The sequence below is a fragment of the Ruditapes philippinarum genome, unplaced genomic scaffold (genome assembly GCF_026571515.1).
Source record: "Ruditapes philippinarum isolate M1 unplaced genomic scaffold, ASM2657151v2 ctg4714_1_1_1_1, whole genome shotgun sequence".
Taxonomy (NCBI): Eukaryota; Metazoa; Mollusca; class Bivalvia; order Venerida; family Veneridae; genus Ruditapes; species Ruditapes philippinarum.
In genome coordinates this window covers 49,923-63,394 of record NW_026863768.1, presented here as the reverse complement: position 1 = coordinate 63,394, position 13,472 = coordinate 49,923, and the positions used below count along the sequence as shown (strand labels likewise).

General features: G+C 32.7%; 1 long non-coding RNA gene across 1 annotated transcript; it reads right to left on the bottom strand.

Moving 5' to 3' along the window:
* Window positions 1-4,406: 4,406 nt before the first annotated feature.
* Window positions 4,407-13,270, bottom strand: LOC132723277 (uncharacterized). Its single transcript, XR_009624721.1, has 3 exons — window positions 13,251-13,270; window positions 11,996-12,052; window positions 4,407-4,518 (listed from the first exon to the last, which is right to left on the bottom strand). It is a non-coding gene; the product is annotated as an uncharacterized LOC132723277 (long non-coding RNA).
* Window positions 13,271-13,472: the final 202 nt, after the last annotated feature.

Genomic DNA, 13,472 nt, shown 5'->3' with positions numbered 1-13,472 from the left:
TAATTTAATTTATTATACCACGGTGTATTTTGTGTTTATTGCATCCATATATTAGTTTGTAGCCGATTTGAGTATGATTTCTCATAAACTTTTCTGAGTTCTGATTTAGTCCATAAAAATTCATTAGGCGAAATATTTTAGACACATCTGAAAATTCTCACATGATAGTTGTAGCTCTCTATTACAGAAGGGTCAGCTTTTAAGACTATCAGTATGGGGAATATGGTCGCTTAACAGGCCAAAGGATTTTAAACAATCTGAATTTTCCTCAAAGAAAATTGATCGACTCCTTTTTTGGCAGAAATGGCATTTAACGACTTCTCATGGAGAAATGTGTAGATATACTTTGAATCATTCCGTTATAGAACTTTTATTCAGCCATTCCTAGGGTCTCTGCCGGAGGCATGCATTTAAAAGGTTTGTACTCGTGAACCAGTTGATGGATCATCAGCAAACTTTAACCTAAAATGGTCCTTTATCAATTTTGCATATTTTGGTTGGTCCCTTTAGGAGGGGGGGGTGGCCTTTAGGAGGGGGGGGGAGCTAGAGCTAAAATGGAAATACCTACACGTGACTTCCTGGTCATTGACTTGCGATAAATGTACCCTCATTTTACTTGGTCTCCAGCACTCGAACATAAAAGTAAGTTCCATCAAATTTGCGGAAATAAAGTTACATGTATTAAACCTTTTTGTAATAATATATTAATTCGACTGACGGGAACAAGATATTTCTTTACATTGTAGGTTTCAATTTGGAACATTAAATAGTTTATTGCTTCATTTTAGTAGCTTCCGATTATAACACAGTTACATTACGGGTAGCAGCCAAAGTACAGTAAAATATCACATTACGTTGCGGTACCAGTTTGGTACATGTTTTGACTGTATAAGCGGGATAAGAATTTTTGTAATGAAAGGGAAACAACTCGCACAAAAATAACTTATACACACTTGCAGAGTTCTCGCCCCGACAATACATTTACAATAATTATGTTATTTACATATAATTACCGAATACATATTTTATTTTAACATGATTGACATTCGTCATGTAATAAACTTCTCTGTAAACATATATAGTTTGCACTATTTGATGTAAATCGACTATAATTTATTTGTTACAATTTTATTGTCGAATAAAAGTTATGTTATCTTATGTTATGTTATTAATGTATATATGGATTTGAGATAGAAAAAAGATAAAAATACCTTAAAAATAATGTTAATCTAACAATTACAAGCTAGTCTTCCAACTGGGAATATTTCAATTTTAAGTCAGGCGGTGCTGCCAGCCTCCATATCTTGGAAATTGGTTCTAGTCTTATTACTTAATCTATCCTTAGATATCATCAAGGCACTCATTCACCTACCAAATATTGAAGATATCATTAAATAAATGCAAGGCCCTGTTGTCAAAGTGATAAAAAGGGAGATAATTGGGTACAAAGCATGAGACAGTTATATAACTTGGAAATGTCACGTACTTTGTATTTATAAATAAGTGTGGAAAATATGAAGACATAAGAATATATAAATTTTCAGATATATCGAACTTTTGCGGTTAACCATACCCATTTTCAAAGTGCTGAAAAATGCAATAAGTTGGAATGGTTATGTTCTTGCCCAGATCATGCACCTTGTGTTGATTAGTATGTGTATTAATGATAAAGACAATGGTACACGTAGAAGTTAAGAAAAATCCAACTTTACGATTAAGGTTAACTTATTACGGACAGACAGACAGTTCAATTACTATATGCCACGGGCTTCATAAAAATAAAATCTTGTAATATTTTGAATTTTTCCTTGTAAAAAAATCTTTCCATGAAATCTATTGTTACAAAACTTACCATAAAATGTCAGTGGGATACTGATTTCAGTTATGGCCATATACAGTAACATTTCGAAATTTTCCTTGTATTCAGCTTTTTTCCGTGAAATCTATTTTTAAGTTTTACAAGTGTGGTCATGTATGGTAATATTTTGAAATCTATTTTTAACAAATGGCATTAACAAATCTTCAAATTTATGGCCGCATATGATTTCATTTTACTATTTTACCTGATGTAACATGATATATCTTATTACCATACATTACGCATCAAATGTATTTGTTATCAATTCATCCAAAATTTCATATTGTTTGTCAGTTTCATTTTTAGCTTAACTATTTATAGAGGGTTAGCTATTGTACTCACCCGGGCATCAGCATAACATTTGGTTTAAACTTCATGCACTTATCCTCATTGATTATCTGTCATGATGAACACAGGTCCGATAACTCTTAGTTACCTTTTTACAGAGTAATGCCCCTTTTCTGCGCGCTGAGAATAGTCAGGCGTTTTATGGACATCTGTTGTTTATACTGAGATTCACTAAACACAACAGTGGTGACAACAATATTTTAAAACTGGAATAATCTACTGGAATGCTACTTGTAATAGGGAATGTGGACGGTAACTTGCTCTTTCATGTGCTGTCCATGAACAAGCTCAATCAAACCAGCCGGCATTATTTTCAATTTTGCCGTTTCGGACATTCTTCAAAAATTCTGGTTTTTTTTTTCTGTTTAATATAGCAATCTGCATACTCGAGAAAATCAACTTATATATTACTCCCTCGGTTTCATATAATGACGGTATGGTTTCATATATTGTACTTTGTATTTATATAATGGTTTCCAGTTTAATAAGGTGTTTTCAATTCATATATTGTCGAACTTATATATTATCCAAATGGTTAAATTAATTGAAAAAGAACAATTTAAGACAGCCATGGCTTTCATACAGGCAAGGTTATATTTATATCTACATGGTAAAACAAAAGGAAACACAATTACAAGCACATGACAGGTTAACATAACCATTTTCATGTTTCATCTTACTATGTTTACTTATAGGGACACATTGCACTTTATTTACTATATTGAAATGGTTCACTAATGCCAATTTTAAAATCCATGTGTTTATTTACCAACATTTTACTACGAGCTATAACGGCATTATTATGTTATTTGTAAAAAAATAAAGCTTCTTCTTCATAAAATTTTGAGCCGCGTCACGACAAAACCAATATAATGCGTTTGCGACCAGCATGGATCAAGACGAGCCATGCTGGTCGCAAACCCACTATGTTGGTTTTGTCGTGACACGGCTCAAATCTTTCAAGAATAACAAAAACAACCATTTGTGTAATTATTTGTATTAATTGTTATATATTTGTATTAAATTCACTCAATTGAAACATGACATAAATTGAATCTGTTTATTTAAGGACCATGAAAGTTTTTATTCATATTTATAATAAAACAATTTACAAATATCATATTTCAGTTGTAATAATCATAAAGACACTTTAAACATTCATTATCAATATTTATCTTATTTATACGACTCATGTTTCGACATCTTATGATGTCAGCAAAATACAAGAATATTACTCTGTAACAAAATTTCATGCTCCTTAAATGTACAACGGACAAGTTTCAGAAATTTCCTCCCTTTTGCAAGTATTAAGGAAAAATCATCATTCGGTCCTTTTGTTTTCAGTTTACCAAATGTCAAACAGAAATATTAAAACATCATCTGGTGATATGATAGTCAATCTCACTTTGTACATGTGATGTATATACATGTCAAATTGTCGAAACTGACGTTCATCCTTTATCAGGCATCTTTTCTGCGGTGTCTCCTTTTTTCTTTATGATCTGGAAAACAATAAATAGTTGCACTGATTATTCAAACCCATGATAAGTTTCGCGTAAGAGCTAAAATTCTAACAAGTCTTCTAATTTTATTTAAGAAATAAATTATCCCAAACAGTGATTTTATCGTCCAATAACATCACTGTTATGATTTCGGATGCGAGGAATTATATCACGAGGGCGTAGCCGAGTGATGTATAATGATGCGCGTCAGAACGACAAACAGTGGTGTTATCCAGCGATAAAATCATTGATTTGGATATATATTATTTCGATTCTAAACGACATAAACAAATTAATGCTGCCGTACCTGATATTAAGCTAAATTGGGTCTGATTTGTTTCCGTACTTATTTTCAGCACGTCACATTTTTAGTGGTTACGTCACGTGTATAATGATTGTCACATGTCTAAATATAGAACGTCAAACAGCTTCGGTTGTTCTATGTTCAATAGGGAAAAAATGCGGGTCGTGTTAGAATGTTATTAAATAACTGCATCACTTGAAACGCGAAAAGTAAGAACAAAATCAAATTATTCTAAATTTAAATCCATTTGATCCTATCCTTAACTAATAAAAATACAATTCTATGCTTAAAATGGTGTTTATGATATGATAAACCATTTATACAATATGATGCGAATTTTTTTAATATAAATTTTCGAATACCTAATACAATATATAAATCATTTATATACACGACATCAATAAAACATATATACTTCATAGAACGCTAAATGTGACCATATAGGCAAATTGAAATAATTTACCTTCATCTGCTTCTTTTACTTGTTTGTGTTTCTTTCCTGAATTCTGCAAACGTGATAAGAAAATAAGCATTTTTTCAACAACAGAAAAATACAACAACAATATTTTTATTTGTACATAAAGGACTCCGGCCCAAACACAGACAACAAAAACTTGTATAAAGTTGTAAAAGTGTCACACACACAAAACAAATTAGAGATAATTCCCACAGTTTTTATGGAACAAAATATCCATAACCTCCTTATTACTTTCTAGTTATGAAAGCATCAATTATGTAATATATTTATAGTATAAGTTTGGCTATTTTATTACGGTGTTGTCTAAATTTGTACCTTTATCGATTAATTCAAATACATGTATTGTAACAATTAGAAAATTTTGCCGGGACTAGGCGATGAGTTCGAGCGAATGAAGTTTAACTATAGCAGGTATGTATATTACATACCTGACTATAGTATGATAATATTTTGAAATTTTCTTATATAAAGTTTGTCCGTGAAATATATTGTTAACAAATTACCATTAAATGTCAATGGATATGGCGATTTATAGAAACATTTCGAAATTTTCCATGTATTAAGTTTATCCGTGAAATCCATTTTTTATTTTAAATTTTTACAGGTGTGGTCATGTATGGTAATATTTTGAATTATCCTTGTACCAAATTCTTTCCATGAAATCTATTTTTAACAAATGGACTTAACAAATCTTTATAAACTTATGGCCGTATCATTAAAAATGATCACGTAAAATTATGAAAATCGTAATTTAAGTAACTTTTATTTATACCAATCTTATCAATTCATTAATCAGTTCATTAATTTTGTGAAGATACAAAAAAATGTGACGTGCATTTATATGTTTTATATTAGGAACCGGGTAAAATATGTGTTATTTCACTTGCAATCTTAACTTTTCAAGATTTTGAGAAAAAAAATATTGAAATATATTTGTGATAAAAAAATTCTGTTTGGCAGCAAAGTCAAGTAGGATAAAGGATACAATTATAACTGAACTCTAAAAATGCATTTTTACGTGTTAAGACTTTTCACAATGATAATGAACCTCATTATAAAACTTCTTTAGTTTTGATATGAAAAAATAAAAAAAATATATAATAAACTGACTTCTTTACTTGCCAATAGATATATATTATGTATGTTATGATATCAAGATTAGATAACTCTTTACATGTTTAGTTGTATAGTTAATAGGATTACTTCCCTTTACTTGATATTCATTAATGCTATGTTATATATATGATCATGCCTCTCTGATACCTGAGTCATTCTCACTTGAGCTCTGGTCTTAACAACATGTATTAAATGGTTATAATAAATAGTAGAATAGTTTGAATCTTGTTATCATCCATACAACATAACATGGTGTCAGAAGTAAACTAAAGGAATAATATTGCAATAAAAGGAATTTAATAAAAAAAATATTTGGAATCGGATTTAACAAGCATTCTGGAAAGAAATTAAATTGTGCGCATCACAAACATTTAACTTTCTTCAGAGAAATCAATTAATTCTACAGCTCTACAATGGATTTAAATGGTGTACCCATTACCAACAATGAACTGGGAACAGTCAGAACCCTATGGAGGAGTTCAAAAAAGTTCAGGCAGCATGCAGAACTTATATTTAGTGGCGCATTAAGAGAAAAAGAAAGAAGTACAAGTTACTTACTTATTACTTTGGATTGGTGATAGAGGCCGCCAGATATAACTCTTACATTAACTGAAGCTCGCAAAGGGGAAAATCAATAAAAGGACAATTTTCGGATGGCAATTCAAAAACATCTACAACCAAAAAATCAAATCCTGTATTTAGTTAGATACAAATTTCACAATGAAAAACAGGGGGGAAACAGTACGATAGAAAAAAATTCATCACACGTCTAAAAAACATTAGCAAATTGATTGCCGCTTTTGATGCAGGGGTACAGAGATGATGTCCCATACGAGATCAGATAGTTATTTGGAATTACGTCGGAAAAAGTTCGTGAAAAAAATTAATCACGGAAGGCGAAGCATTGACTCTTTTGAAAAAGCAGTCAGGATATCACAGTCACATGAATACGCACAGGCTCAACTACGTGATATGACTAATTCCAAAAACATTGATGACATTCATCATAAACGTCATTCCACGTCAAAACACCAAAAACGAGACTGGAAAGAAACACAATCACCATTCAAGAGTTAGACAAAACCAACATATAACAAAATGTGGAAATTGTGGACAGTCACATCACAGCAAAGATCGATGTCTGGCAAGAGGAAAAAACTATGCAAGAACTGCCATAAATGGAATCACTATGCAGTTGTGTGTAGGTCAAACAAAAAAGTGCATGAAATTGAAACCGGAAACAATAACAGTGACAGTAACAGTGACAGTGAATTTTGTATTGGTGCAGTTGATTCACATTCAAAGGGACAAGGTATTTGTTGATTTACAGGTGGGCTCTAAAGGTCATTTTAAACAGTTTAAACTTGACCACAGGGGCATGCTGTAACATCCTTTCTGAGGCAGATTTCAAAATCCCTCAAGGTCAATACCCCCTTAAAGAAGCCAACTGTCCAAACTCCACTGCTTTACTCAGGCACTGAAATTTTTAAGGTTCTAGGAGTAGTAGATCTCCCATGCAGCTTTACAAGAAGAAATGCACAAAACTTGTTGTAGAATTTTTTTATGTTGTGAGAACAAACAAACCCTCAATCCTAGGTTTACAATCATGCCTTGACTTCAATTTTAATTCAGATTTTAATGTCCGTAGACCAGAATGAGCAAAATGAATAAAAATTCTGTCTTTAGCCGTGACTTTTCCTTGAAGTTTTTCATGGCTTTGGGAAAATTTTAACCTGGTTTGCTTGTTCGATCAAAGTAGAATCCAAGTATTCTCCAGTAATTTTCATTCCTTTCCCCGACCGCGTTCCTGTAGCTCTTCAGTAAGACAAGGTTTTTAAAATGGAAAACTTGATGCCTATGGAAAAGGCTTGGGGAATTTTCATTCCAAGGTCACCCACACCAACAAAATTGGGTGAATAGTAGGTCGTAGTCAAATAAGCCACATTTCTGATAAATTAGAATTTTGTAATTGACCCTTAAAGAACCTTTCAATAAGGCAATCCATAGGCCAAACATTATCCTACAAAAAACCTTTTTAGATGAATATTTTGCCGCAGGTTAAAGTCTGCAAAAATTTTCACAAAACTTGACTGCAAAATCAGGACTGGGTCCGTTGTTCTAGATGATAAATTCATTCATAATTCCTAAAACTACATTCAACACCCCTCAAGGTCGTTATAGGTAAATCTAAGATGTTCCCATGGGGACTGAAATGCAGCCAAGATCTTTTTCCAGCAAAAGATGGCATGAGTGCTTTAGAAGGCTTTACTTGGTTGTAGTGTCATTGTAGATGACATTCTTTGTTTATGGCTCAACTCGAGAAAGAGCATGACATAAACTTAAGAAACTTACTTGATAGGTGCCGCCAAAAGGGCATTTTGGTTAAACGAAGACAAACTTGTTGTTTGCGTCTTCTGGGAGGTTAAGTATTTTGGTCACATTCCTCTCAGCTGATGGATTGAAACCAGACCCCGAAAAATGTAGGGCTTATCCAAGAGATGGAAGCGCCTAAAGACAAGTCTGAGCTTAAGACAATACTTGGCATGATAACTTATCTATCTAGATATGCCCCAAAACTTGTCCGAGATCATTTCATCCTCTCTCAGAAATATTAAAGAAAGATGTCCATTTTTCACTGGGATGCTCCTCAAGTTCCGAGCATTTCAGAAAAGTCAAAGACATACTTACTGAGTGTCCAGGCCCAGTGTTATCTTATTTGATCCAAAATAAGGCACTAGTACTTCAGTCTGACAGTTCTCAGTATGGCTGTGCTTCTACTTTAATGCAAGATGGAAAACCTATAGCCTTTGCAAGCAAATCCTTGACCAACTCAGAAAGGGTCATGGGCCATGATTTGAGAAAGAACTTCTTGCCATAGTATTTGGCATGACAAAGTTCAGACAATATATCTACGGTAGGCACATAACTGTAGAAAACCGATCATTTACCCTTGATCAGCGTTGTTAAGAAAAATCCCTATACAGTGCCCCGGCAAGATTACAAAGGCTCTTATTAGCGTTACATGGTTATGATTTTGAGTTGCAGCACAAAGCAGGCACTCAAATACCCGTTGCTGACACATTGTCTCGGAAATATTTGCCAGATACTTATCCAGAAATTTCCGAAAATACCCAATATGCATGTTCACTTCATAACAAAAAACTTGCCATACACAGATCAAAAACTTACGTGAAGTAAGGTTCAAAAACTGAGTCAGATCCAACACTCATGACCTTGAAACAAATCATTCTTCAAGGCTGGCCTGAAAAACGCAAAGATTGCAATCCTCAAGTTCTAGAATACTGGAATTATAGAGATGAACTCACTGTTGTAGATAATATCATCTACAAAGGTCAAAGATTTGATTATTCCTAAGTGTCTAAAGATCTGAAATGTTAAATTTGCTACATAAAGGTCACCCAGGTCAGAACGTAGCTTCCGCAGGGCACAAATTTCTATGTTTTGGCCTAACATTAGCAAAGACATAGTGCAGAAAGTGCAACAGTGTTTCTGTATGTGCAGAGCATCAAAGGTCAAATTCAAAGGAACCCTTGGTTTCACATGAAATCCCTAAATACCCATGGCAGGTAATAGGTACTGATGCATTTACATTAGATAAACCAAGACTACTTGTTAGTATGCGACTATATGAGCAACTATTTTGAAGTTGACATGATTAAAAATACAAACAGTAGCACTATTATTAAGTTAATGAGAACTTGGTTTTCAAGACATGGTATTCCCCAGGAAAAATAGTTTCAGATGGTGCTAGTTATTACACATCACAAAAATTTAAAGAATTCACAACTAAATGGGACAATAAAGCATGTAAGGTCATCCACCTCAATTATCCCCAAAGTAATTTGGGCTTAGTTGAAATCATTGCGTAAGAAAGTAAAAAAAGCATTGCCTTCAAAAAAAATTGCCCAATTCAAAGATGGGACAGAACCCTCTTTGATAGCAAATTTTAGAAATTTACGTTGCTACCCCCCGCTAAGCATTTAGGTTATTCTCCCACTGAAATTTAATGGGAAAGAAAAAATTTAAGGAATTTATACCTATGTCTTTGAAAAGGGAATTTAACACCCCAAACAAACAGATTTTAAGAAATAAAGGTCACTTTCTTGGAAAAACAAAAAAATGCATTTCCCAAAAGAAAATTTGATAAAATATCAAAGGCCCCCCTTAAAACCATTTTTAACATTAGGAAGAAAATTTTTTAGGAATTCAAGCAGGGAAAAATCTTTGGGGAATCCCGTTCATTTCAAAGAAAAATTAGGACAGTCGTTCCTATTCTGTAGAAAACACCTGATGGTTTTGGTCAATATATCAGAAAACAGGCAACATCTAATGAAGGATTATTACCTGCCAAAGATAATGACCCTTCCCTAATTAAACACTGATTTAACGTCAATTTTACACAGGGGCCATTTGTAGTAATCAAGACACAGCAAGATTCCCAGGGTAAACTTTCACACCAGTTAAACCTCACCAGCCATGCCAGTGCAAGAGTGATTTAATCTGACCCTTTAATTCACTCAAAGTCCCTGCATCAACAAATAACTCTCAAAAATTGGGCCAAAACATTTTATCCAAGAAGCTTATGTAACTCTTCTTGGGGGGCAAAGGTTAAAAACCAAAAAAAGATAATTTTCAGTCTTGTGTTGTAAATTAAAATGATATATACACAATTGAACAAATAGGCATAAATTGCAGTAGTGTTTATTGTGCTTTTTTTAAACAAGAAAAAGTACAAAAAAGTTTATATTGACAGTAATGAAAGCATTTTTCGTAAGGACAAATTTATTCATAATAATTTAAATGTGTTTATCTCAAATTGATTTTAATTGATGTCAGTCTTTGACATGGACATTATTTTTATTGGCTTAATGCTTTTCTTCAGAAATAAATTACATTTATAGCGGACCAAAATGTTTATGAAGCTTCTCAATTTTCAAAAACAAAGGGAGATGGGTTTATGATAATCAAAGATTAGATAAACTCTTTACATGTTAGTTTATAGTTAATAGGATTTACTTCCCTTTACTTGATATTCATTTTAATGCTATGTTATTAAATATTGTCATGCCTTTCTCTGATACCTGAGTCATTTTCACTTGAGCTCTGGTCTTAACAACATGTATTAAATGGTTATAATAAATAGTAGAATAGTTTGAATCTTGTTATCATCCATACAACATAACAATGTATATATTGTCACACTTTTTTTACAACAATAACGTGGTCGTACGGGGGAATTCTTAAACAATCGTCTTTTCCATGCCTTCTAATAGGCAAATTGGCCATTTGCTTTAACTGTTAAAAGCTATTTTATATGATTTTCTATTTTTTTCTTAAACTAACTCGGAATTGTCTACGAACTTCTACTACATTTCTATGTAGGACGATGTTCTTTTTTGCCCTACGCAGATTGCGCATGCGCGAGAAAATACCACTTCCCGGTCAATTTTTTTCATAACAACGGACCGCGTCGTAAAAAGGTTCTATAGATATAGAGTAAATTTCGTCCAATTGACCTTAATCGATAAACTATCGATTACATTTAGCTCCTGTCTAGTACTGATCCAGATGTGTTATGTTATAACATAAAAGAGAATACTATTAGCATAAACTTGTACTGTACACAGTTTTGTTTGTGTGTGTACGCGAGCGTGCGTGCGTGTGTGCGTGTATGTGTGTGTTGTGTGTATGTGTGTGCGCACATGTGTGTGTATGTGTGTGTGAGAGTTTATTTATACACGGCTTCTCATATGGGCGCGTCCAGACATTTTAGATTTTTGAGGATAGTGCAAGATACAGATACAGAAAGATACCCAAATTCCAGAAGCTTCTGCTGCTTCTTTAGCGCGTCAAGTGTTTAAACACGGGGTTTAAGTCTTATCCGAAAGACTGTTTAGTAACTTTATTTGGCCAGCCTAGGAATCAGAACCACAATGTATCGCGCTCTTGCATAATATGATATTTTAATCATATTTCGGAAAGAAAGTACGAACACTGATATTTTCATATGAGATTTTTTCTTATAGAAGCGTATGAATTTACAACTTCATTCTTAAAAGCAAAATGACGTCATTCTAAGAATGCAATTCATTCATAAAAGGCGCGCGGGAATGACGGATTAATTTACGGTGACCTTTACTTACAGGGGGTGTTGTTCCAGCACTGGTGTAAACGGTGTATAATGCCTGTCTGATCAATATGCAAGAAGTACAACATCGTTAACAATTTTAATTTACGTGTAATGCAAATACATATTATTCTACATTTAGGTATTATGATCATATGTTATTCTTCATATTATAGGCTAGATTTTCTAAATTAATTTAGATATCTATTTCCTTTTTGCCATAAAAACATTTCATTCCTACCTTTTGTGGCTCATATTCCACTCTTTTTGTTTCCTCAACAGCGACTTTTTTACCATCCTAAAATAAAAACAGTTAAGATATTGATATTGAAATAAATATATCTAAAGAGACATTATGCCATAATTATCGTTGTCGAGTTCAGCTTAAAGAAGCCACTAGGAATTTGGGAAAAAAAGGATTTTTTAAAGGCTGCCTTACGAACGCTGGATTTTTAACCTATCCTTCGGGCTAGTGACTGTCATTGCTTTTACACATTGCATTACAGTTATTACTCGAAGGTACTCAAATGTTTTGCATGTAGAATACTGTAAAAACGAAGTAAAAATTAGAGACGATGCATGGTGATATGTCAACTGAAAGAATTAAAACTCTGAAATAAGTGTTTTTTTTGTTCTTTTTAATACGACTGTCGTTAGAAACTCCAAAGTTATTTTATCAATTTTAGCTTTGAGTTGCTTTCAACAGCCCTGTTGACACCTGTCGTCGGAATTGAAGTACAAATGAAATTTGAAGTACCACGAGGGGGGAATCTTTAAAACAAGTAGTCTCTTCAATATTAAAAGTGTGAAATTTTAATTTTAATTTTTTTTTAATAAAAAAATTTTTCTTCCCACTGTGAAAATCATCAAATATAATTTGCACAAATGTTATGAATTCAAGATCAAGAATCTCTGTGCATGTTTAAAGTTGTACAGTTAATAGGGATTACTTCCCTTTACTTGATATTCATTTAATGCTATGTTATAATATAATGATCATGCCTCTCTGTACCTGGTCATTTCTCACTTGAGCTCTGGTCTTAAAACAACATTGTATTAAATGATTTATAATAAATTGTAGAATAGTTTGAATCTTTCGTTATCATCCATTACAACATAACAACGAAATAAATGATTTTTCCACCAAAAAAAAGCAAACAATTAACATGCATATTTAAAAAGACAGAATAATGTCATTTCAAAAATATTTTTATTGTACTTAAAGTATTTATTGAAGTCAATACTGTCGCCAGCACCCTTAAATTCTATAACTCAAATATTAAAACAAATAATACACCCACTTGATTTCAGGTCTTAAACCTTTTGACCTGGAATTTGTATTTTTAGAATGAAAGGGTAATATAACTGGAAGGCTCGAATTTTGTTTGACCAGTCAATCTTCATTGAGGCAGACTTTTCCCCTGGTATAAATATTTTCAGGTTACTTTAAACAAAGAAAACTAATTAGGGATTAATATTACAAAAGTTTATTTTACCTTATATACAATTCTTTTTTGCCCTCCATTTTACAACTTTGTCCTGCCCCAAAATTTCAACAATATAGAGATGATTGAGTATTATGAAATAATTTTAACAACCTTTAAAATACTGGAACCCAAAAAGTTGATCCGTCGTTTGTCACCAGTATTGAATCAGGGCCAGTCTTCCCAAAATATGTTTTGTCTATCCAGACTCTATACTGTTGTTAGGTGATTTTT